The sequence below is a fragment of the Sinohyriopsis cumingii genome, chromosome 6 (genome assembly GCF_028554795.1).
Source record: "Sinohyriopsis cumingii isolate HCF-2022 chromosome 6, ASM2855479v2, whole genome shotgun sequence".
NCBI classification, from domain to species: domain Eukaryota; kingdom Metazoa; phylum Mollusca; class Bivalvia; order Unionida; family Unionidae; genus Sinohyriopsis; species Sinohyriopsis cumingii.
The window spans coordinates 127802547-127827122 of record NC_142966.1 but is presented as its reverse complement, the minus strand read 5'-3'; the positions used below and the strand labels follow the sequence as shown (position 1 = coordinate 127827122).

At 34.5% G+C, this 24576-nt stretch overlaps 1 long non-coding RNA gene across 1 annotated transcript in view; it reads left to right on the top strand.

The window, feature by feature from the left end:
- Positions 1–891: 891 nt before the first annotated feature.
- LOC149797922 (uncharacterized) overlaps positions 892–24576 on the top strand; it is a 36815-nt gene continuing 13130 nt past the window's right edge. The window contains exon 1 of the long non-coding RNA XR_016421564.1: positions 892–926. This is a non-coding gene — a long non-coding RNA (uncharacterized LOC149797922). The remainder of the gene's footprint in view (positions 927–24576) is intronic.

The following is a 24576-nucleotide window of genomic DNA, read 5'->3' as shown; positions in this document are numbered from 1 at the left end:
ATGTATATATGTATGTGTGTGTGCATATGTATGTCTGTATGTATGTATGTATATTTGTATGCATGCATATATATATATATATATATATATATATATATATATATATATATATATATATATATATATATATATACATACATACATACATATACATACATATATACATACATACATACATACATACATACATATGTATTTATATATATATATATATAGGCACACACCTTATCTCATCTGTAGTGCAGCATAAACATAAACCGTCAGAGATTTACACATCTTAACCTCCAAGAGTTCATTTCGTTGGTTATACCTTAGTTCGTGGGAAAGGGGATAAAGCGTAACGGTTTTTTGGCACGAAGCCTGTCCAAGATTTTACTCTAAGCCGTTAGTCGACTTCTCGGGTGGCATGCTGTAAAATATCACCATGCTCATGGCAACAGTAACCGTATTCACTTTTTATGGTTATATTTTTACTACTAGTTGTTAATGATGCATAAAAGTTGAACATATAAGTTTCCAGAATGACGTGTGACATTCAACCAATATGGTTCTTCAGTCATTATTTATTTTCCTGACTCCTGAATTGCACGAACTGAGATAACCATGCTTATGCATTAGCATGACGTTTTGGTTAAAGTCGGTTTTCTTTCAGAAGTTTAGTTTTATGAAACTCGGGATTACATGCTGTTATTGGTGGTTTGAGTTGAGCGAACAAAACAATATACTCCAAACTGTTACTGAAAACAATATACTCCAAACTTTTCTTACTTGAATATTTTAAGGTGTGATCCGACAAAATGACATATAAAATAAGCATTTGCCTTATATTTTGCATGCATGAATTCTATATTCAGTGTATAATAAAGAACCTGTTTCCTTTTCTTATTTTGCAGATTTCAAGAGTTGTATCTAGACGTCATTTGAAGGTACTTAAACACAATACAGTCAGGAGAATATTGATAAAATAAATTGAATTGATTTCCGAATATAGAACTGATTTTCACTTTAAAAATTGGAAAACTGGAATCAGATAAATTAGGAAATGATTGTTGAGGAGCTTTGAACGTTCCAGACAGTCTAGATATGCTTTACATTCCCCACATGGAGCCCCTATGAACAGCTGTTGGCCCTAGGTGACCCCATCAGTTAATTAACGGAATGTTGTAATATGGCCCAAACTATGGACTCGATGGCATAAACACAGTGTCAGCCGGCATTGTACAAATGTATAATGCATCTGTGTGTAACCTTTTAAGACCAAAAACAGCTGCGTTGTGCAAAATTGATTTTGAGACAAAAATGACAAAATTCGTCCTTTATGTTTTTTTCCTTGGGGTGGTGGTGGTCAATTTTAGTTTTAATATTCTCAGTAAAGATCATTACAAAAGAAATTACGCTCCGACACATGTACAATAAAATTTACCATTCTAATAAGATTGTTAGGCACGGTAGCGACATAACGCATATTGCATCTTACAAAAGTGTACGTTGTTGAGGGTCAAAAGCCTTGGAGGGTTGAAGGTCTTAGAGGGTTAAAAGGCCTTAACAATTTTAATTTTTTTGAAGCTTATAGGCTGCAAGTTTTCGACTAAAGTACAAGGGAATAACTCCATTTGTTTTTGGTCTTGACTGCGAAGATTATGCGAGACCATATATATATATATATATATATATATATATATATATATATATATATATATATATATATATATATATATAATCGTCTTTGTTGACGTAGACGTCAATCTTTGTGTATTTAGCTCAGTTCGATTGGCACTGTAGTATGTATAGTAACTATTTTAAATTGGACTCCCTCGTCTTAGAGGCAACTGCTCACCATGAGCAAATATAGGTAATCGTTACCTGTTTTACATGCTCCAGTGATTACATTGTTTAGGATTTTCCTCAGTGTTCTTGATACTGATGTGATAAAGTAATACAATTTGGTTTGAGCGTCTCATCTTAGACGGTACTACTAACCACAGCAAAATTAGGTCACGTTGACTACTTTTCACGCTCTAGTGGATGCGTTAAGGTTTTATATTTTGATCAGATCTCTGACACTGTTTTTATGTACAATCATGATTTTTGATGAACTTGTTCATCTTGTTGATACTACTCTGCACGGGGAGGAGCATATCACAGTGACCTACATTTTGCCCTTCCGAGTTCGCAAGGTTTTGGATTATTTCACAGACTTATATATATATATATATATATATATATATATATATATATATATATATATATATATATATATATATATATATATACCAGTGGATTTCTTCTTATAAAATATCACGATGCAGTTTTAACTATTACTAAATTGTATAATTACCAGATTTATATTACCTTGGCACAGTTTATATCAAACGTCACGTTCAAGTGCACTTCAGCTGCATATTATATGGAATATTGAACTGTCACCTGCAATATTGTCTCTGCAAGGGGTCTTTAGTTGATGACAGTTTAGTGACAGCAGATTTGCGATTCGTAATATCTGCATTGGTGTTCGACACAGCATGCATGTTGCATAGAACAATCAGGCGCAAATTAGAGGGGAAAAAAATACTTATATAAATGTTCATTCGAATTTAGGTTTGGAATGCCTACAATCGTTGATAATTTTTGGAATGGGAGGGGTCGAATCCATATAAATGGTAAACCAAACTTTTATTTTACCTATCGAATTACCGAGGCCTATTATTTCCTTCAGTGTTATTTTTTTCGTGAATCGTTTATAACATATGTATATAAATAAGAAAGCCTTTTCTAAAATAAAGTTCAAACAAACCGACGTTTATATCTGGCGCAACTCATACTCGCTCGAAATTGATCATTTTGTATGTTGAAAAACGCGATTCTCCCTGGTAAAGGGAAAGCTTTGCTCTTGCAAAGTAATGGGTGGGTGGGTGGGACTAAAGGTCGTAACAACAAATACACACTCGAAAATATTTGCTGTTTTGGGTTTAACGACATTTTTTTCAGCATACGATACATGACGGCCAGTGTAACTAGTGGAGGAAGAACCCAACAACCACCGAGCCGCTGGATGCTATTGGCAAGATTTCTCACATACTCACACTGGCCGAGCCCGAGATTCGAACCCAAGCGGACAAAGGCGAGATAGCAATGATCAGTATCGGTGAGCGCTTTTGACATCTCGGCCCCCTTCGAAGGGGATGATCCTATTACAATAAACCTAGCTAGTGTGTGTGTGTGTGCTATTTGTATCTGCGTCTCCGTTTAAAGCTTTGCTACAATTTTGTGATTATTTGGTGATTATGGGAGTCTGCGTCTTTTGCGATAAAATGTATTAAACTAATTAGGCATCCTTAAAGGTGAACATTGTTAAAAAATGACACTATAAACGCTCCGTCGTGTGTTTCACTCGGGTCGATTTTCACATGCGCCACTTTTCAAGACAGCTTTCATTAAATGGGTCATGGAATTATTTTAGCCTCGTTCAAAATTAGGTCAAGTAATAGTTTTGTACGAGTTAAGTGACCATAAATGACATTAAGTAACATTTTTATACATAAAATGTACTGTACATTTTAAATCTATTCAGCGGATCTGATACGACATGCAGCAAGTTTTGTTTTGGCGTGTTTATAAAACAAACAGATGTACTACAGCGTGCATACCGTGTGTCATTGAGCAAGATGTCAAATAAATCAGTTAAAAGGATAACAAAGATGCACAGGCACTACCCCAGTATTAAAAAAGTCCATACCTAACAAAGCATAATCAAATTTAAAATAATTCAATTTAGGAATATATATTACATTTAGCTTACGATCTAGATCTATTTCTTTATTGTCTGGTTGTGAATATCTGTCTTATGATGTTCAGGACACGCTGGATTAAACTGGTTGACAGATTTAGATCAGTCTGCCAGCTCTACTCATTTTCACTTTTTCTATGATTCTCTCAACCGTTCTGTATCCAGTTTTCAAATTTGCTCACAGTTTCAAATGTTGATTCATGTGATGCTTTGAACTTCTCTTCAGCTATTTTGATCTTGTAGTTGCATTCTCTTGATCTTCTTAGGCTATGCTGAGCTTGTCAATGCATTCTCCTGATCTGCTCAGGCTATGCTGATCTTGTCAATGCATTCTCTTGATCTTCTCCGACTATGCTGAGCTTGTCAATGCATTCTCTTGATCTTCTCAGGCTATGCTGATCTTGTCAATGCTTCCCTTGATTTAACTAAGAGTATATTGATCTTTTCGGTAGCTTCTCTTGACATGACTAAGGCTATGTCAATCTTGTTAGTGGTTTCGCTTGACTTTACGAAGGTAATGTTAATCTTTTCAGTGGCTTCTAAAGACATTACTATAGTCATGTTGATCTTGTGATTGATTTCTCTTGACTTCGCTAAGATTATATTGATTTCATCAGTGGCTTACTGTGATTTATCTAAGTATATTTTCATCTTGTCAGCATAAATATCTTGACTTTGCTAAGACTAAGTTGAACTTGACGATGGATGCTTCTGCCTGTACTAAGGCTTCGTTGATTTTGTCAGTGGCTTCTCTTGACTTCACAGTTTCTGTGCCGATCTTATCAGGTGGATATGTTTATTTCACTAAGGCTTTGCAGTTCTTTTCAGTGTGATATATTTACTTCACTATGCTTTGCAGATCTTTTCAGTGTGATATATTTACTTCGCTAAGACTATGTTGATCTTTTCACTGGGATATATTTACTTCACAAAGGCTATGCTGCTATACTTAAAAGGCTACTACATTTGTATGGGAAAATATGAACTCGTTTTCTCGGATGAATACTTTACTCCCAATGGTCGTGCAGTATCCATCAGAAGAAAAATCTCGATCATATTTTTCCATACAAATAATAATAATAATAATAATAATAATAATAATAATAATAATAATAATAAACAACTATCTTTAACGAGGATAACACATTTGGTCATGGCTGACCCATCTGCCATATGGTCCTCAGTTTTTGTAATCGGCTATGTTAAAAAAAAAATTAAAAACAAAATAAGAAAGAAAGTTTTTTATACACAAAATAAAAATAGAAGACCATGCACATAAACAGGTATCGTCGCACACTCATTCGTACATATTTAATATGAATGACTACGTGTGACTATACTGGGAAATTATGGATATGATTATAAAGTTTCCTATTCAGATCTTTTAATGTCATTTCAGCTGGTCTAGAAAGAATTTCTTTAATGATATTTTAATAGAAGCAAGGGAAGTTGAATTACGTATCGTCATTTGTAAGGAATTCCATACAGTAGGTGCTGATACAGTAAATGACCTTTTGTAATGATTGGTTTTCGACCAAGGAATCTGGAGATCGTTCTTAGTCGTTGATCGGAGGTTACGCTCAGTGTTCGATGATCTTAGTTCAATTATGTTAGAGATATAATCTGGAGAAAGACCGTTTAAAGACTTGTATGTCATGATTCCTTTAAAATAAAGAATACGTTTTTGTATAGGTAGCCATTGCAGACGTGAAAACAAAACATTTGAGGGAGTCATAACAGGAAGTTTCAGTATTATTCGGGCTGCCCTTTTCTGGAGTCTATCAATTCTGGATAGATTATAATTTGATGTGTTTCCCCATATGGTACAGCCGTAATCTATCAGTGGTAGTATATAACCCGAAAAATAAATTTCAAGTGATTGTGTATGTAGAAATTTTCAAAGCAATTTTAACAGAGTTATTCTTTTGACTACCATTGCACATAGGTGATCGATATGCGCATTCCAGCTAAGGTGTTGATCAATGTAGATACCAAGAAGTTTTTGATTTTTGACAATAGATACGTCTAAGCCATTTTGAGTTAGAAGTAAATCCATGTTAGTAGATAGACGCTGCCTTGTTCCAATTGTCATACATTTCGTTTTAGAGATGTTAATATGCATTTTGTTTTGATGACAGCAAACTGATATATTGTTGAGGTCGATTTGAAGATTATTTTTAATGGAATCTAGAGATTTACCAGATAAATGCAATGTAGAATCGTCAGCGAAAAGATCTGTGTTAGCGTGCGTTGGATACAAGGCTAAGTCATTGATAAATAGTAGAAAAAGAAGAGGCCCTAATATAGATCCTTGAGGAACACCACTTAAGATACGACTTTGTTCGGATATATATTTACACGTGCAAACAACCTGGTGTCTGTTTGTGAGATACGACGTGAACCAGGCAACTGAGTTTGGAGAAAACTTGTAGGCTGAAAGTTTTTAATGAGCACCGAATGGTCAACCAAATCGAATGCTTTTTTAAAATCAATGAAGATTGCGCCAGTAAGTTCGCTTGATTCTACTGCTAGTAGCCATTGGTCTATAAGTTTTGTCATTGCAGTCTGACATGAATGATTCTTTCGAAAACCTGACTGTGATCTATAGAGGAGTTGGTACTTGTCAAGATATCTGAAAATATACTTGCTGATATGTTTTTCAATCATTTTTAAAAGTACGGATAGAACAGATATGGGTCGATAGTTGGATGGGTCATTCTTTTCATTTCCCTTATAAATTGCGAATACTATTGCTAACTTCAATGACTCCGGGAATTGACAGGAAGTGATACTATAGTTAATTATTTCTTTCAACGACTCTGAGATTAATAAAGCCGACATTTTTAGAGTTGTCGGGTGAATTCCATCTAGACCAGCTGATTTGTTTGTGTCGAGTTTATTTAGAATATCAAAAGTGTCATTTATTGTTATTAAGGGAATGTTGAAACTAACATGATCGGGTACCCTTTCATTCACGAATTTAGTAAGTTTGTCTAAATTAGGCTCTGTATTATTAGACCTATCAAGCGTTTGGGAGATATTGGTAAACAAATGGTTCAGCTGGTTTGCAATATCGAGCTCATCAGTATAATTAGTGCCATCAACTATAATTTCACATGGAGCTAGAGGCGCAGGTTTCGTTGAAGTTAGATTTCGTAAGTGATTCCAGATAGATCTGTTATCGGAGTTTGATGTGATGGCTTCTTTGAAAAAGGAGCGTTTGTGTTTTACAATGATTGATTTGACTTTGTTCCGCCACAAACGATAGTTTTTAAAGTTTTTATATTTATGGTAGTAGTTTCGTTTGCGTTGTGCCTCTGCGATCTTATTAGTATACCATTCTGGTTGTTTTGATCGTTTAATTCTTTTGATGCGTATGGGGGCGAGTTTATTTAGGATAGTAAGAAAACAGTGATTCCAGATAAACAAGTCATAATCTGGGTCTATTTTGGGGAAATATATTGTGTTAATGTTTTTTGATAGTTCGGTGAGAAATTCATTTTCAGCAAAGTTTTTGAAATATCTGTATTGCATGTAGGAGTGTAAGTTGTTTTTCTTTGCGCTCTGTTGCTTACGAGTTCCACATATAGGATAGTGATCACTAATAGGGAAACATGGTACGTTTATCTCGTAGAGATTGGTAGGATGGGTAGTGTAGATGTGGTCGATCAGAGTAGAAGTACAGGCTGTTACTCTTGTTGGAGCGTGTATTACCTGTGTAAGGTCGTGTAGTTGTATCATATGTAGCCATTTAGTGTTAGTATCAGAGAGGAAGTCAATATTAAAGTCTCCCATGATAATTACTTCATTGTTGGAAGATAAAGCAGCCTCTAACTCATGTTCAAGTTGGTCAGTCCATGAGGAGAGGGAGTTTGGGGGTCTGTATGCTGAGCAGATATAGATTTATTTACTATTGAGGAAACTTAACTCGATCCATATTGATTCGATAGTAGAATTTTCAAAATCTGTTCTTCTCTTGTATGTTAAGTTATTTGAAACGTACATGACTGTCCCTCCTCCTATGCCTTGTGGTCGATCTCGTCTTTCCAAAGAAAAGTTGCTAATAGAGATAGCACTGTCAGTTACATTACAATCTAGAAACGTTTCTCATAGTCCAATTACTGCAAGGATGGGTTCATTTTGTATCGTTAGTCTTAGTTCATCGATCTTTGGTAAGATGTGTCTTACATTGATATTGATAAGTTGCAAACCTTTCTTTTTCAGACCAAAGGATGTACAGTTTATATTTTTCTCAGTCGTTATAGGAATGAAGACAGATTTATTAATTATTCCCGAATCCTAGGAAGAGACCTCATAACCTTGGCATATACAATTAGAATTAGTACTTTGGACAGAGAGACAGTCGGAACAAATATCTCCCAAAACATGATACTTATTATTGATTGAGGTATATGTATAATAATCATTGTACCTAGATGTACATACCTAATGGTTATAATTATAGTTGGGTACGCCACGTCTGTCATGTGCGTACTGTTGTATGATCGAAGTGTCACTTTTCCAAGGCCTTGTATAACGTTCGAGCCTGCCTCGATAACCATGCCATGCATTATGTTGATGTTTCTGTTCCCACCCATTACAGGCTTGCATTTCAAGTCTGGCTTTTCTGTTGCCTATGTTGGTATTGCGCAGTTGGGTAGTGCTTACTCACGTCGGTAGGTGTTGTTTTGAGTACAGGAGTAACACTATGTATATTTTTTTTGCAGTAACTTATACATGTAAATTAAATTGATAAAAGATACATACATACATACATACATACATACATACATACATACATACATACATACATACGTGCATGCGTGTATCTAGTTACGAATCAGCAACACAGCTAACCAGCAAGCACTCAGAGGCCAATATAAGCATGAATGCTAAGATCACTTGTATACTGCATTTAATGCAATGCACAGCTAATTACTTGATTTAATATCTTTCATAAATAAACATGATGGAATTGTAATGCCAAACAAAGACGAAGTCGAGGATTAATTTGTCATTCAAATCAGATTGCAGATGCTTAATGTCAGCATTTTTTTAATGAACTGAGTAGAGTGACCATAAATGACATTAAGTAACATTTTCATACGTAAAATGTACTGTACATTTTAAATCTATTCAGCGGATCTGATACGACATGCAGCAAGTTTTGTTTTTGGCGTGTTTATAAAACAAACAGATGTGCTACAGCGTGCATACCGTGTGTCATCGAGCAAGATGTCAAATAAATCAGTTTAAAGGGTAACAAAATACATAGGCACTACCTCACATTACTAAAGTCATGTTGATCTTGTGATTGATTTCTCTTGACTTCACTAAGATTATATTGATTTCATCAGTGGCTTACTGTGATTTATCTAAGTATATTTTGATCTTGCTAAGACTAAGTTGATCTTGACGGTGGCTGCTTCTGTCTGTACTAAGGATTCGTTGATTTTGTCAGTGGCTTCTCTTGACTTCACAAAGGCTGTGCCGATCTTATCAGGTGGATATGTTTATTTCACTAAGGCTTTGCAGATCTGTTCAGTGTGATATATTTACTTCACTAAGGCCATGCTGATCTTTCAGTGGGTTATATTTGCACTGCTAAGTTTGTTATCTAGCCATATATATATATATATATATATATATATATATATATATATATATATATATATATATATATATATATATATATATATATATATATGAGCTTATCTTGGCTTCACTTAGGCTATGCTGGTCATGGTATTAGTTTCTCTTATCTTCGCCAAACATATGATGTTTTCGTTATTGGTTTCTCTTGGCTACATTTAGGCTGCTTTGATCTCATCCGCGGCTTCCGATGCTTTGTTAGTCTTGTCAGTGACTTATTTTGAGTTTTCCACGCTGATCTTCCCATAGGCTTCTCCAGGCGTTGATCTTTGTTAGTGGCTTATCTTGATTCTGTTGTTGTTGTTCTTGGGTTTAACGCCATTTTTCAGCACAAGATAGGCTATACATGGCGGCCAGTATTAATGGTGGAGGAAGAGCCCTGGAAAATCCAGTGAAGAACCACCGACCCACGACAAAGCTACTGGCAGGCTTTCCCGCATACCCACGCTAGCCGAGCCTTGGACTAGAACCCACGCAGACAGAGGTGAGATGGCAGTGATCCGGAACGGTGAGCGCTTTAGACCACTCGGCCACTCGGGGCCCCTTATCTTGATTCTATTAAGGCTATCTTGATCTTAGCAAAGACTTCTGTTTACTTCACTAATGGTAAGTTGATTTTGTCAGTATTTCCTCTAACTGAACTATGGCTGTCATCATCTTTTCAGTGGCTTCTCTTAGCTTCGCTAAGGCCATGTTGATCTTATCAAGGGTTTCATCTGACCTCACTAAGGCCATGTTGATCTTATCAAGGGTTTCATTTGACCTCACTAAGGCCATGTTGATCTTATCAAGGGTTTCATCTGACCTCACTAACGCCATGTTGATCGTATCAAGGGTTTCATTTGACCTCACTAAGGCCACGTTGATCTTATCAAGGGTTTCATCTGACTTCACTAAGGCCACGTTGATCTTATCAAGGGTTTCATCTGACCTCACTAAGGCCATGTTGATCTTATCAAGGGTTTCATTTGACCTCACTATGGCCATGTTGATCTTATCAAGGGTTTCATTTGACCTCACTAAGGCCACGTTGATCTTATCAAGGGTTTCATTTGACCTCACTAAGGCCATGTTGATCTTATCAAGGGTTTCATCTGACCTCACTAAGGCCATGTTGATCTTATCAAGGGTTTCATCTGACCTCACTAAGGCCATGTTGATCTTATCAAGGGTTTCATCTGACTTCACTAAGGCCATGTTGATCTTATCAAGGGTTTCATCTGACCTCACTAAGGACAGGTTGATCTTATCAAGGGTTTCATCTGACCTCACTAAGGCCACGTTGATCTTATCAAGGGTTTTATCTGACCTCACTAAGGACACGTTGATCTTATCAAGGGTTTCATCTGACCTCACTAAGGCTATGTCGATCTTGTAAGTGCTTTCTCTTGACTTCATTAATAATATGTTGATTTCCTCAGTGGCCTCTCTTGCCTTGAAAATGGGTTCTGTTGATCTCCTCAGTGGTTCCACTTGATTATTGATCTTAACTACGGCCATGCTTATCTCATTAGTGGATTAGCTTGATTTGCTGATCCTATAAGTGTTTTTTCTTGACTTTAGGCTGATCTTCTCATCTGTTCAGTCGCTTGTCTTCAATTCGCTAAGGCTATGTTGATCCTATGAGTGGCTTCTTTTGGCTGAACTAATTATATGTTGATCATGTCAGTGTTTTCTCTTGTCGGTGACGTATCTTCTCAGGACTTCACTTAGGCTAGGTTGACCTTATTAGTTGCTTCTGATCTTATGCTGATCCCATGTAATTACTGCTTCATTGATCTTTTCAAAAGCTTATCATGACTCCACTTAGGCTGTGTTGATCTTATTAGTTCCTTCTGATCTTATGTTGATATCATTTAATTACTGCTATATTGATCGTGGCAATAGGCTATGTTTATCTTATTAGTTGTTTTTGATCTTATATTGATCTTATTTAATTACTGTTATATAGATCGTATCAATAGTTATCATGACTTCACTAAGGTAATGTTGATCGTATTAGTTGCATATACTGACCTCACCAAGGTTATGCTGGCATTAACCTTCGCTTAGGTTATGTTTACGTAGTGGCTTCTTTTGTCTTAATTAAAGGTATGCTGATCTCATGATTGCCTTCTCTTTTACCTGGCTTCACTAAAGCTATGCTAATCTTGTCAGTAGCTTCTCTTGACTTCTATAAGTCTGTGTTGATCTTATCAGTGGCATCTCTTGACTTCACTGATGTTATGTTTGCCTCGTCAGTAGATTATCTTGACTTCACTGATGTTATGTTTGCCTCGTCAGTAGCTTATCTTGACTTCACTGATGTTATGTTTGCCTCGTCAGTAGCTTATCTTGACTTCACTGATGTTATGTTTGCCTCGTCAGTAGCTTATCTTGACTTCACTGATGTTATGTTTGCCTCGTCAGTAGCTTATCTTGACTTCACTGATGTTATGTTTGCCTCGTCAGTAGCTTATCTTGACTTCACTGATGTTATGTTTGCCTCGTCAGTAGCTTATCTTGACTTCACTGATGTTATGTTTGCCTCGTCAGTAGCTTATCTTGACTTCACTGATGTTATGTTTGCCTCGTCAGTAGCTTATCTTGACTTCACTGATGTTATGTTTGCCTCGTCAGTAGCTTATCTTGACTTCACTGATGTTATGTTTGCCTCGTCAGTAGCTTATCTTGACTTCACTGATGTTATATTTGCCTCGTCAGTAGCTTATCTTGACTTCACTGATGTATGTTTGCCTCGTCAGTAGCTTATCTTGACCTCTCTAAGGCTGTGTTGATCTTATCGGTAGTTTCTCTTGACTTTTCAATTCTGTCATTATCGCCAAATGGCAGTCGTTCTTCCGGAAATCTCTCTTGTATTGTGAACCAACACAACAGAAGACTTTCTTAGCATCTTTTGCCAATTTTCCAAGATTTGTGCAATATTGCACAATGATCCATTTTCCTATAATCCTTCCGACGTCACTTTTTTCCATGGGTTTCACTGCGTGGTGTTACTAGAGAGAGGTTACAATTCAGTGACGCCATAATTTAATAAACTACTTGAAGTTAGTGGTTATTTTTCCGCTCTTAATTATATCAAAAGTAAGCCAATTTAACTCTGGAAAATACCTAATTTAAGCTGTACAGTGCAATGCTGTGTAAACTTAATGAACTTCTCAAATGTATAAAATAAGATATGTCATTTTCAGAAGATTAAATTAGAAATAGTAGTTATTACATCTCTAAATGTTTGATTTATGCAGCTTGTTTAGTTTTAAATTTATTTATAGTGTCCACAAACTTTGTGAAGTATATAGACTTACTGTAAATGGAGAGTAAGAGATAGATACTTAATATATATTGCTTTTTCCTCGGTTAACTTTACATTGTCAGAAACGTGCAGTATTTTACGATACTGAACGCCTTGATATTGCAGGCATGTGCACGACACATGTGCCAAAAATAGTTAGTGTATTAGGAACTACTTGTAAACAAACCATGAACACCCATGTAGTAGACACTGAAAGTTTTAGTTTATTAGATTTGCTTGTGCATGAACTAAAGCAGCTGTTTCGTCAATTTGAAAGTAGAGATGATAAAATGAAGAATGTGGACGAGTCACAAATAAAACTTTCAAAGAGGAAATGAATCAACGTCGTGATATTAGCAATGTCCATAATAAACGTGAGAGACGCGTTATTTAACAGTTATTTAGGAGAAATATTCGTAACATTTCGTTAATTGAATGGTTCAGACTAAGACCAGTGCTCTCTAGGGTATATAAAAATAGCATAGAAAAGCATACCGAGGGCAAGGGCTATCGCATATATATAAGAGACCATTTTATAAGTGAAAGAACTAAATTCGGGGATAAATTACAACTGAAGGTTTTGGTAGAAACGTTAGGGCCTCAGAGTCAATAAGCCAAGCCAACGAAGAAATCTTATTTCCGCTGGCTGAATGGACAGTCACAGACCAGCTGCATTGCAATATTCCGCGTTAATTTTGTTGATAACATGTTTCGCAGTTAGCCTAGCGATAGACGACATACAGGTCATACCATAGGTGGGGTCCCTACAAAGAGCAAGCAAGTGACAAGAATTAATATGTCTTCGTTACCCGGTAATAAGAATGGCGAAATTAGACTTAACATGTTTGCATCTTGAATTTCCTCAGAATGCGCTTTCTTAGTTCTGCAAATCCGAATTACATGAGCAGTGTCATGGGTTTCAAAGCTTCAATTCACATTTCGAAATTGTACTGTAATTTTCACTACATTTCCAACTGCAATAACATTCTCCTTACTGCACTCAAAATTAAATGAACGTGATATTCCATAGCGTATTTTTGAATTGCAAAGTTCATTTTTTATTCACTATGATTCTAAACATTGAATGACAGAACATAAACACATATGCTTTTGTGTGATGACGCGTCCCTCCCTGCTCAAATAACAGACACATGTGATCTGTGTGGAACTGATACAGCTAATAAATCCAGTCCATAATCAGCGGAATTGAGTAGCATCAACCAAAAACAAACCAAGCAAGCAAACGCCATTCATTGCAGACCAACCGATAAAGCTGTTTCAATGTGCATTCATTCACAATATGACTCTAAATTTCAGTTTTAAGTAGATCAAAACGACAACGCTTTTTGAAACTGATCTCGAGCGCTCTACTAAGTTCAAAGAACGCTGGGCGGTGAGCAATAATATTATTATTGTGTATTGATGAATCTACGGTTGTGTATGTATTTTGGAATACAGCATAAATGCAATCACTTTGTTTCTTGTAGTGTATAAGCAAATGAGTATATAATTAAAAGGTTACTGCATTTGCATGGGAAAATATGAACTCATTTTCTCGGATGAATACTTCACTCCCAATGGTCGTGCAGTATCCATCCGAAACAAAACTCGATCATATTTTTCCATACAAATACAGTAACCTATAAATGTAAATTAAATTGACAAAAAATATAGACATAAAAAACATACGAATGTGCATACATACATACATACATACATACATACATACATACATTCAAACGTACATACGTACATACGTACGTACATGCATGTGTACGTGCGGACATACATACATATATGCACGCACTCACTCACGCACGCACGCACACACACACACACACACACATACATACATACATACATACATACATACATACATACATACATACATACATACATACATACATGCATACATACGTGCATGCGTGCATCTAATTACGAAAGCAGCAGCACAACTAGCTAGCTAGCAATCGTGCACTCAGAAGTCGATATAATCATGACTGCGAAGATCATTTGTGTACTGCATTTCATGCAATGCACAGCAAATTACTTGATTTAAAGTCTTTCATAAATAAATATGATGGATTTGCAATACAAAACCTTTGAATTTGAATTACAAAGACGAGATCGAGGATTAATTTGTCATTCAATATCAGACTGCAGATGTTTAATGCCAGCATTTCTTGAATGAACTGATCGTTGTGCTTAAATCTCCTTACTTAGCATATCTTCTGCAGATGGACGATTTGCTTGCAGAAGGTTATTTTCCCGAACAATATAAATTAAAAAAATGCAAACGATCGGATTTTAAAATGGAGAGAGGGGTAGAGAGGATAGAGGAATATTAAAATGGAAATGAAACAATCGTGGTTGATCTTTAAATATCACCTTTTTAGTAATGCACGAAAAACCACGCGTTTATTACGAATTTAAGAGCTACATACGACCAACCAGGGAGAGCTCTGAAGCCCTATACATTGTTGATGTTACTGGGCATATTATATTAAAGTCTCTTTTCTAAGCTACCTAGATCATCCACTGAATTGTATACAGCATCCATTACTGAAAAGATAAGGGAAAACTAAAATAAAACCAAAACTGTTATTTCTTTTCTAGGCAGCCGACATCTCAGTTTTTATCACTGAGTTAGTCGTAAATAAATACACATAAAATATAATCAGAGATAGATAAAACAACTATCAAGTACTATATATGGCCGACCAAGGAGGCGTTCGTAAAACGATTGCAGTATCTAGACAATAAACGATCCGTAAAACAAATACATTGACCGTATTGTGCTTTTAAAAAAAGGTATAAAACGATAGAAACAGTCGCCCCTGTACTTATAAAGTTTGTACAATAATATAGGTTGACTGGTTAAGACTGTGTAAATCAATAATATGGTAAGCCAGTAAAAGGGACGATTGATCCCAAAAACATCTATCCAACTGCATTTTACATTCAAAATTGTAAATGCAATTAAATTGTTCAGCATTGGTTGTCTATATAATTAGGATTGTATTTGCTCGGACTTTGATACAATTCAAGCGAATCGTAGGATTTTTCAATTGGTGTTAGCTTGGCGATAACATATGTTTGTATTGTCTTTTCTTTATTACTAACGGTTTCCTACCATTGTAGTCATTTATTTAATTAAACAGATGATAGAAAAACATATATAGTGTATATTTGTGCCTTACTTTATCCCAAAAATATACCCACATGAAAATCATGATTGCATTCTCTCCCAATTAACATCAAATTCATTGTCCATGTTGTTATTTTCACTTAATAACAGGTATAAATATGCAAATAACACTAATAGTAAATATGCATACCACGAACAATGAGAGGGCATCCGAATTATGTACTGTGTCCAAGTGCATTATTCTGTGTACCAGCACAGAGAGCCATGCTATGAACAAGTGTCGATTGGCCAATTGAGGTCATGTGATGTCAACAGGAGCCTATAAAAAGGGGGTGCAGGCAGCATATTGTCATGTAACTGTCAGATCGTCAAAGTATGAATGTTGTTATAAGCAAGAAAGAATGTCCGCTCTAAATACAATTTCGTCTGAAGCCATGCTTTATTGTCTCAATAATCGATGTTTAGTTTTTCTTTAATGGACGAAAATTGCACAATAAGTCACAATTATTTAATCTCAAGTAATTAAAGTATATTTCCTAAATGATTGCCTCGTAATTATATTGCCTTATTTATAATTATTTTGCAGCAATTATATATAAAGCCACCAATCAGATAAATAAGCTTATATTGTGAAATAATTAAGGAATAATCAAATTCCATACAATGCAGAGTTGCATATCATTATGTTGACTTTTAACATTTAGATAAACAATTGTGAGTTTGTTTATTATCTGAAGTTAATAGGGGGCTCCGAGTGACCGAGTGGTCTAAAGCGCTCACTGTTACGGATCACTTGCTACATTGGTACATCTGGAAAGTCAAACTACAATGTTAGGCGAATGCTAGAATTTTAAGACTCAAATTTGTCTTGTCAAGAGATACCTACGCATTTTTTATAGAGAAGATTTTAAAGTATAAATGTTATAATAAACAAAAATAGACGAGCAGAGAAAGAAACACCTTTCCAAGTGTTAGTTTATAATACTGCCGCTGACCCCAAACAGTGACGCTATTCTTTTCTTTGAAAGCTCGAAACAAATAGTTGGAAATATCTTTCATCACTTGTTTAACCTTTTCCCCAAATGACCCTCTACTGCCTTTATAGTTACCACAACCACAACACTTGTTCATCAAACACCTCTGTTAACATTTTACAAAATTTGTGTAGGAAACAGCAAGAATTGAAGCAATGAAATCTAGCTGTAGTAAGCATGGCAATTGTGACCTCTTACTCTTTTGACTGAATGGAAATTTTCTTTTCAATGTTGTCTTTAACGTTACTCACGAGATCTGCTTTTGTTTGCTCTTTTGAACACTTTCCAACAATTCTTTCAATATTACTTTCTGGGTTGCATCTGTTTCTACGTGATATCTTTCTGATATTTTCTATATTTGTCATACATGTCTGACTCCATGTTTTCTCTCACCGATTCAGCAACTCTAACACAATCTACTTAACTCCTAATAATGTGCTTTTCTCTATCTTAGCATAAAAACATCCCTCCGCCGGTGGAAGACCTCTAACTTAATTCTTTCATGGTGATCATCTACTATAGTCTCTGCATTTCCGACCTGCTAGCCATATGTTTAATCTTTGAAAATTGTCTGCATCTGTCGTTTCTTAGGAACTCTTATTGGATTACTTAATACAATATTAGATTCTAAAAGATGTTGTAAACGTCTGCCTAGAGATTTATCAAATTATGTTAAACATTTAGTTCCTTGCTTGAGTTTTGCTGATATTCGGTTATACATGTTTCACATCAAATTTTAAATAATGCATAATCAATTAATATTGTATATCAGTTATGTTAGCTTTTGTTTATTTTAAAGAAATTCTTTGTAGTCATGCAGAAAGTTGCAGATAGATGAGTTTGTGACGTAGTTCAAATTCCTGATTTGATAAATTACCATTAAAACCATCGTCAATTTTTTCATCCGTAATTTGTTCTTCGTAACTATCAAGATTATAAGAAGAAATGCATGATAAAATTATCTACACCCACTCATGTCGTTTTTACGATATTTAAATGGATCAAAAAGAAGATAATTACTATACTACTTCTTTGCCAGAGTCACAAAAAACCCAAGTCTGATTTAATTGAGATAACCAAAATTAAAGAGGAGACAGAATACAAAATAAATGCCAAAGGATGAAAAGCAACTTGAAAATGTATTGAATTTCACAGAAAATACAGTAGCATCATTTCCTCTTGAAGTCCTATAATACAAGCACTGCTTGAAAATAAATACACTGCAACTGGTAATGAATCAAATAAAATGGAAAAGAAACATCGAAGAAGAAGAAAAAAACATCAGCTTCTTCCAGTGCAAGATCAGCTAAATATCAAAGTTAGTTTATGAAGTTATCGTTCTAGCAGTAACATCACTGATTTGTAAAGTTAAAGTTAAAAGCGGATTAATTCCATCAAATAGTATTAGACAGTTTACTAAAGTTCAAAGCGGATTAATTCCATCAAATGGTATTAGACAGTTTACTATGATTTTAAGCACAAAATTTAAAGACACAACAGAGGAAAAACAAAAGACACAAAATAATTAAAAATAAATTTGTGATTGATCATTTGTAATCGATACACTTCCTCCTTTGAGTTATGTCTGAAACAGCTGTTGTTATTCCTGGAGTGCCTAAGTATTTAAATGTTTAAACATTTATATATTGAAATGGACAGCTTAAGGATAGGTAATAGTTTTGTCGGACATGTTTGGATGTCCAACAGTGCTTAAGTTTGCTTCGTTGATTTCATAGTTTTTCTTGGGTTCATTTTCATCATTCCAATGTAGTAATTCCTAGGACCAATAGTACTAATTTCGCAGTTTGAGCTCTGTGCTGCTTATGCGACTGAGTTCCTTATTGTATTCGGAAAGATAGTGTGTTCTATCAGATAGTTAGTTGAAAACTGGCAAAATCAAATTGAAATAATTAACACTACGACTTCATCAAATTCCATGTTCTTTGGTTAGTGAACAATGTTTATCTGACATCGGATTAGCACAAAATAACTTATTTCAAATAATGCATTAAAATGATAATGAATAAAAATAAAGGTGTTGCAAATGGTATATTTCAGTATAACGAAACAGTCTCATAGCACGATTATACGTGATGCTGTAAATTGTGTAAAGACATAATTTTGACCGAAACGGAATATATCTACTTCTTGAACTATGGTGTCATCATCTGTCCAACATTTCTGTACAAGAAGTTTTACAGCATAAAATGTTTTTGTTTTAAAGACGAAAGTGCAATTTTGATAAATCCTAACGTCAAAATAGGAAAACGGTTAGAATTACTCATTAGCGTTTACTAGGGCATACGTTGTTTCTAATAGAAGAAGGTGAGAACTTAGAGAATGCAAAGATGAAGACCAAGTCAGATTTCAGTGGTAGACGGTATTTACTATGCGTGAGGGTTATAGTATAACAATACAATTACGTCATAACGACCTGCGTGAAAATGTTCGATTTTTATTGTGTGTGTGTGTGTGTGTGTGTGTGTGTGTGTGTGTGCACAGCAGTCAGGAATCAGGTCGTATATGTTTTACAGAAAGTGTGCTACCAATAATTGTGAGAGAAGAAAAATATTCGAAAAGACAAAACAAAGCAAAAGAAAATAACTTTTAACGATGTTAAACTATCCATTTGAGTACAAGGTCTTAGTGTAAAAATATGGGGGTGCGTTTATGTTGTCAACTAAATAATATGTTTGTCACGATAACAACTTATTTACACTAATGAATCATATCTCATAATTGTACGTTCTAATTAGATTCATATCGGGATGTCGTAAAGCTTGATTAGAAAGACCTTAAATATGCATGTTCTATTTTAGTTCGCATTTTCACACAGTATTTACTGATCCCTTTTCGAACCTTCTGTTTATCTTTGGGAGTCCTAAAGGAATAGAGCGTAATTCTACGATCAGAAAAAAACCCACATTATTGTTATGTGTATATTACCTAATTCACCTTTAAAAATCCTGCTACGGTTGTATTATTTGAGTAATACAGAATATATCAGCGTTAATGTAATCACTTATGTCATAAAACTGGATCATTTATGGTACTTTAAAAGTCACATGTCTCTACATAAATACATAACGCATATATGCATGTTATTTAAAAATTCGTTTATTATCACCACATCCCAATCTTGGAATGTTGTACATCAACAGTAAGCAAAGTAAAATCGACGTACATAGGTATGACCAACTTCATTTTACTTTGTTAAATTCAAGCTTACTACCCACGAGTTGTTTATTTATGACTGTTCTCCTTATAAGTCATGAATATTTCTTGTATCGGGGAAATTTATTTCCATCAGCTTATATTGCATCCTTTATTTTCGTGCGTACACTTTCCACCCGTTAACGGAGCACACAATTATTAACGAAATTGAAAACAATGCCTTTTAGAAAACTTGGCGCCATGCTATCACCTTTAGTTTTAAATCCAAATGATCATACAGCGTTACAATTACGAAAGCGAATAATAATTCAAAACTTTCATCACCTTTACAAGACATTAGATTGTCTTTTTTATATTAATTATTTTGTTTTCATGTCCACCTGAAATTCTTGACAGGCACATTTTGTCGGTTCACAAAGGCTGTTAGCGTGGATATTACATAATGAATAACCTTGACCGTGACCTTTCTTATTAATCACCATCTCTCATTTTACCTTTATTACCAATATGTCGTTATTTGTATATTTCTCCACTTACTTCTGATTATATAATCATGATCATATAATAATCTTTAATTCTAATTCCATTTGATTTATTTTCAGACTAGCACCATTAGATAATATCAGTGATCTTTGTAAAATCTAGTTTGTAATTATTCTTGCCTATATTACTAGACTCATCAAACAAGTCACACAACACTAAAATATCCATCTTCGCATAAGAATTATATAAATCATCAAAAAATGCCAATTCTAAAACATTTCATGGCATATTTTGCAATCTGGAATTTTCGTGATCCTCGGCAACTGGAATAACATTTCTCGCTTGTTGGCAATTTTGATATACCGAATTCTGTTACAATCACAAATGTACTAGTACGGGTAAATATCATCAACACATTTTTGATTCTTTTTCATGATCTTCAAAATGTAGTCAATTTTGTATACGTCATATTGTTGGTAGCACAGCAACAACTCCTCATAAAATATCACACTCAGTACATTTCCCTTTTAAAGATTCGAACTTAAATACAACCGGGTCCCTAATATCATTTGAGTTTTTAATATTTTCTCCTCAAATTTAAATACATGACCTTTTGCAAAAATAAATCTTTACGCTGTAATCAGAATGTATAATCTATTTTTATTGTTAGTTATCCAAAGCAGTCAGGTGACAGAAAAGCAAATAAGTTGATCCAGATTTCCAATCTTTTGTTTGGTCTTATCGTAGAGTTACACAATGCATTTGCCATTGTCTGTTTTCTTTTTGAGTAAAGAATTTGAACACTAAAGATTTACAAATTTCTTATAGACCTTATCTTTTATGATTCAATATTTTGTCTATTTATTTTTAACGAATTTAACAAAGAGAATATATACCTGAAAATGTAAATTAGGTTCATGCCAGAATAATTCACGAGGTAAAATCTATTATGATTCTAATGGCAAGTTCATTTATTAAAACTACATGTATTGGTATATGCTGTAAGTGTAACAATAACAATCCAATATATCAAGTGGAAACATGATACATAAAATTCTAACCATGTAAAGATATATAATCCTCATAAAATCTAGCTGGTCTTAAGTGGAGGTAGTATTAGTATGAGAGACAAGAATCCAGAGAAAATTACACGTGAATTTGCAAATAGTACGTTTATTTTATGCTCACAGAAAAATAAGTTTCATAATAATTTCATAACTGAAAATAATATTAATTTAATAAACGACTACGTTTATTGTTGCCCCAATAATACTTAACGAAAGAAGCAAATTATTATGACTTTTAAAACATCTTTGAAATAGAAAAGACATTTGTAAAATATAATAAACAAAGTGAGAAACAGAAACAATTATGGCAAAGCTTCAGAACTGATTTAATAAGAAACTAAACACGTAGATTTTACGGAAGAAATAATGAAGATCTGTGTAAGTGTTATCACCCTACTTAAAAAAAGATGAGAGATAAAGGCAATTTTTCTTCGTAAAAGTTCAGTTGATTTTGTCTTTTACATTTAAAAAAAAATGACATAAAATATGAGAACATATATTACTTATTAGAATTAAAAATCTGGTATCACAGAACAAGGTGTGAAACACCATAAACAGAAATTAAATACAAAAGTATTTTAGAGAATGTTTGATATTATTTCGTACACTGTTTCTACACGAAATAAATGTAGCTTCATACTGGGTGTTTACTAATAGACTTCTTCATAATACACATAAAAATGTGTAATACATATGAATAATTTACAAATATTTTAATGAAAAATTAAAAACTAGGTCTAAATATTAGTATAGTGCACCAGGTTCCGTCTTCATAAATCTGCGTCTTCATCAGACTTCGTATTCATCGGCTCCGTTTTCATCAGACTCCGTATTCATCAGACGGCAAATTCATAAAAATGGATATTCATCAGACGGTATATTCATCAGACTCCGTATTCATCAGACGGTATATTCATCTGACTCCGTAATCTCCAGGCTTCTTATTCATCAGTCTTCATATTCATTAGACTTCTCAACCTGAGTGCACGCTCAGACTCAAATTTTGGTTCACTGAATGCAGCTGTACTTGCTTTTTGTTGTTGTTATCTTTCCTTAAGTACACCCAACATTTTAAAACGTTATTCAACTGAATAAATCACAACTTTGAAAACTCTCATACGTAAATCAGTTTCTTCACTATTGAAAACCCAAAACAAAAATGACACAATGAGTGAGATCGGGTTGAGTAGTATAGTGAATACAGAGACGGGGTAGTTCGCATTGCCTCTTGTTAAACTGAACAGTAATATAGTTACAGATACTCAATGATTATGGGATGTTTTGATTACTTAGTCTGGTATAAGCGGGTGAATTAGTACGATATTAAACTGAATGCTAAATCCAATTACGAATACCACCAGTGAAGGTGAGATTTTAAATAATGAAGGACGAGATAGGTCAAGGTCATAATCATGCATTATCAGCTTGACGGTCCTTGTGGTATTTTATGCTCGTTAGCAAGCTTTATTTTGGCAGCCAGGATAGACATCAGAACAAAGACAAATTAATGTCTTGGAAAGTAACAACATAATACCGGGTTAGGTGTTTATTTAGCAAAGACACTTAAAACATTTCGTTAATGAGATATTTATTTAAAATGCAATTTTACGATGAATGAATCTGACACCATACTCGTCCGCATAAGGTCCAATAATAGCTTTAACAGAATGATGCGCACCGAGTTAACAACTGATATAACGACATGATATCTTTACTAAATGAAGCCAATCAGAGCACGTAACTTCAGCGAGTAATCAAACAAGAATCTACGTACGGAACTTATAAACAAATATGATTGATATATGGGTCTATCACCGCGGATGATCAATGTATAGAATTGAAAGTAATACGAATAATGCATGATCTATCATAAAGCATATCAAAGTATAGAATTTATAACCAACAATGAACAAGGTGGGATTCTGTCAGCCAGGATGATCAAATTAAAGAAATTATATAAAAATATGAATGGGATAGCGTTGTATGCAAAGGCAGGATATATTTGTTATTGATTTTCACTTATATAGTGATTTTGAATTGTTGATTCAACAAGGAACATGTATAACTCTTGGTGTCCAATTGACAAAGTATTTTCCGTTCCAAGGCCCTCATGGAATGGACAATGTGATACCAAGCATGACCCTACCCTCCCAGTCTGCCAGGAATCCCTCGAGAGCCTCCTTATTCCCTGCAGACCCGTTTGTCCGAAGCTTTGGTCTCTCACTGCTAGTAACGCATTACCGTCGTCCAATCCAGTGACCACTGACCGCAGCATACGGGCTGCACGAAACCCTAACGCGTTACATGACTCCCCGTCACAAAAAAAAAACAGCTAAAAATATAATGACTGTGCTTTGTAGTACACGATACTGTTAAATACGAACACAATAATATACTTTACGCATGCGCACACACAAATTGGCTTCGTTGCACACTGAATCATTTCATCAGAACTACTGTACAATATTATTATAGAAATCTTATTCTTGCATAAATCGGTGTCTGACAAGAATATTGTACTGAACAAGAATACCCATCATTCAGTACATCCAATGCATTATTAAATTCAATTTGTCTAGTTATAAAAATGGTTAACTTTAACAGGCTATAGTCTATCGGACAGTCATTGCTACACTAAAAATCTATTCTTCTATGTATTCTTCGAGAGATAAATGAGGTTACTATTACGATTCAAGTTGTTTATGTACCATTTGGATACCGTTAAAATGTAAGAGGGTGGCAGAGAAATACTAATTTTAAAAAATTATTACGAGGAACGAATTCTTGATGTAACAATTTATTTTAATTTCGCTAAAAGCAATTCATCAAATCACGGATTTGAAACCCCTTTACAAATCTTCAAGCAGAATTAATCAATAATTACAAAAAGTATATCACACGTGCTTTACAAGTAGGAGAAAAGAAATATGACCTTTTCT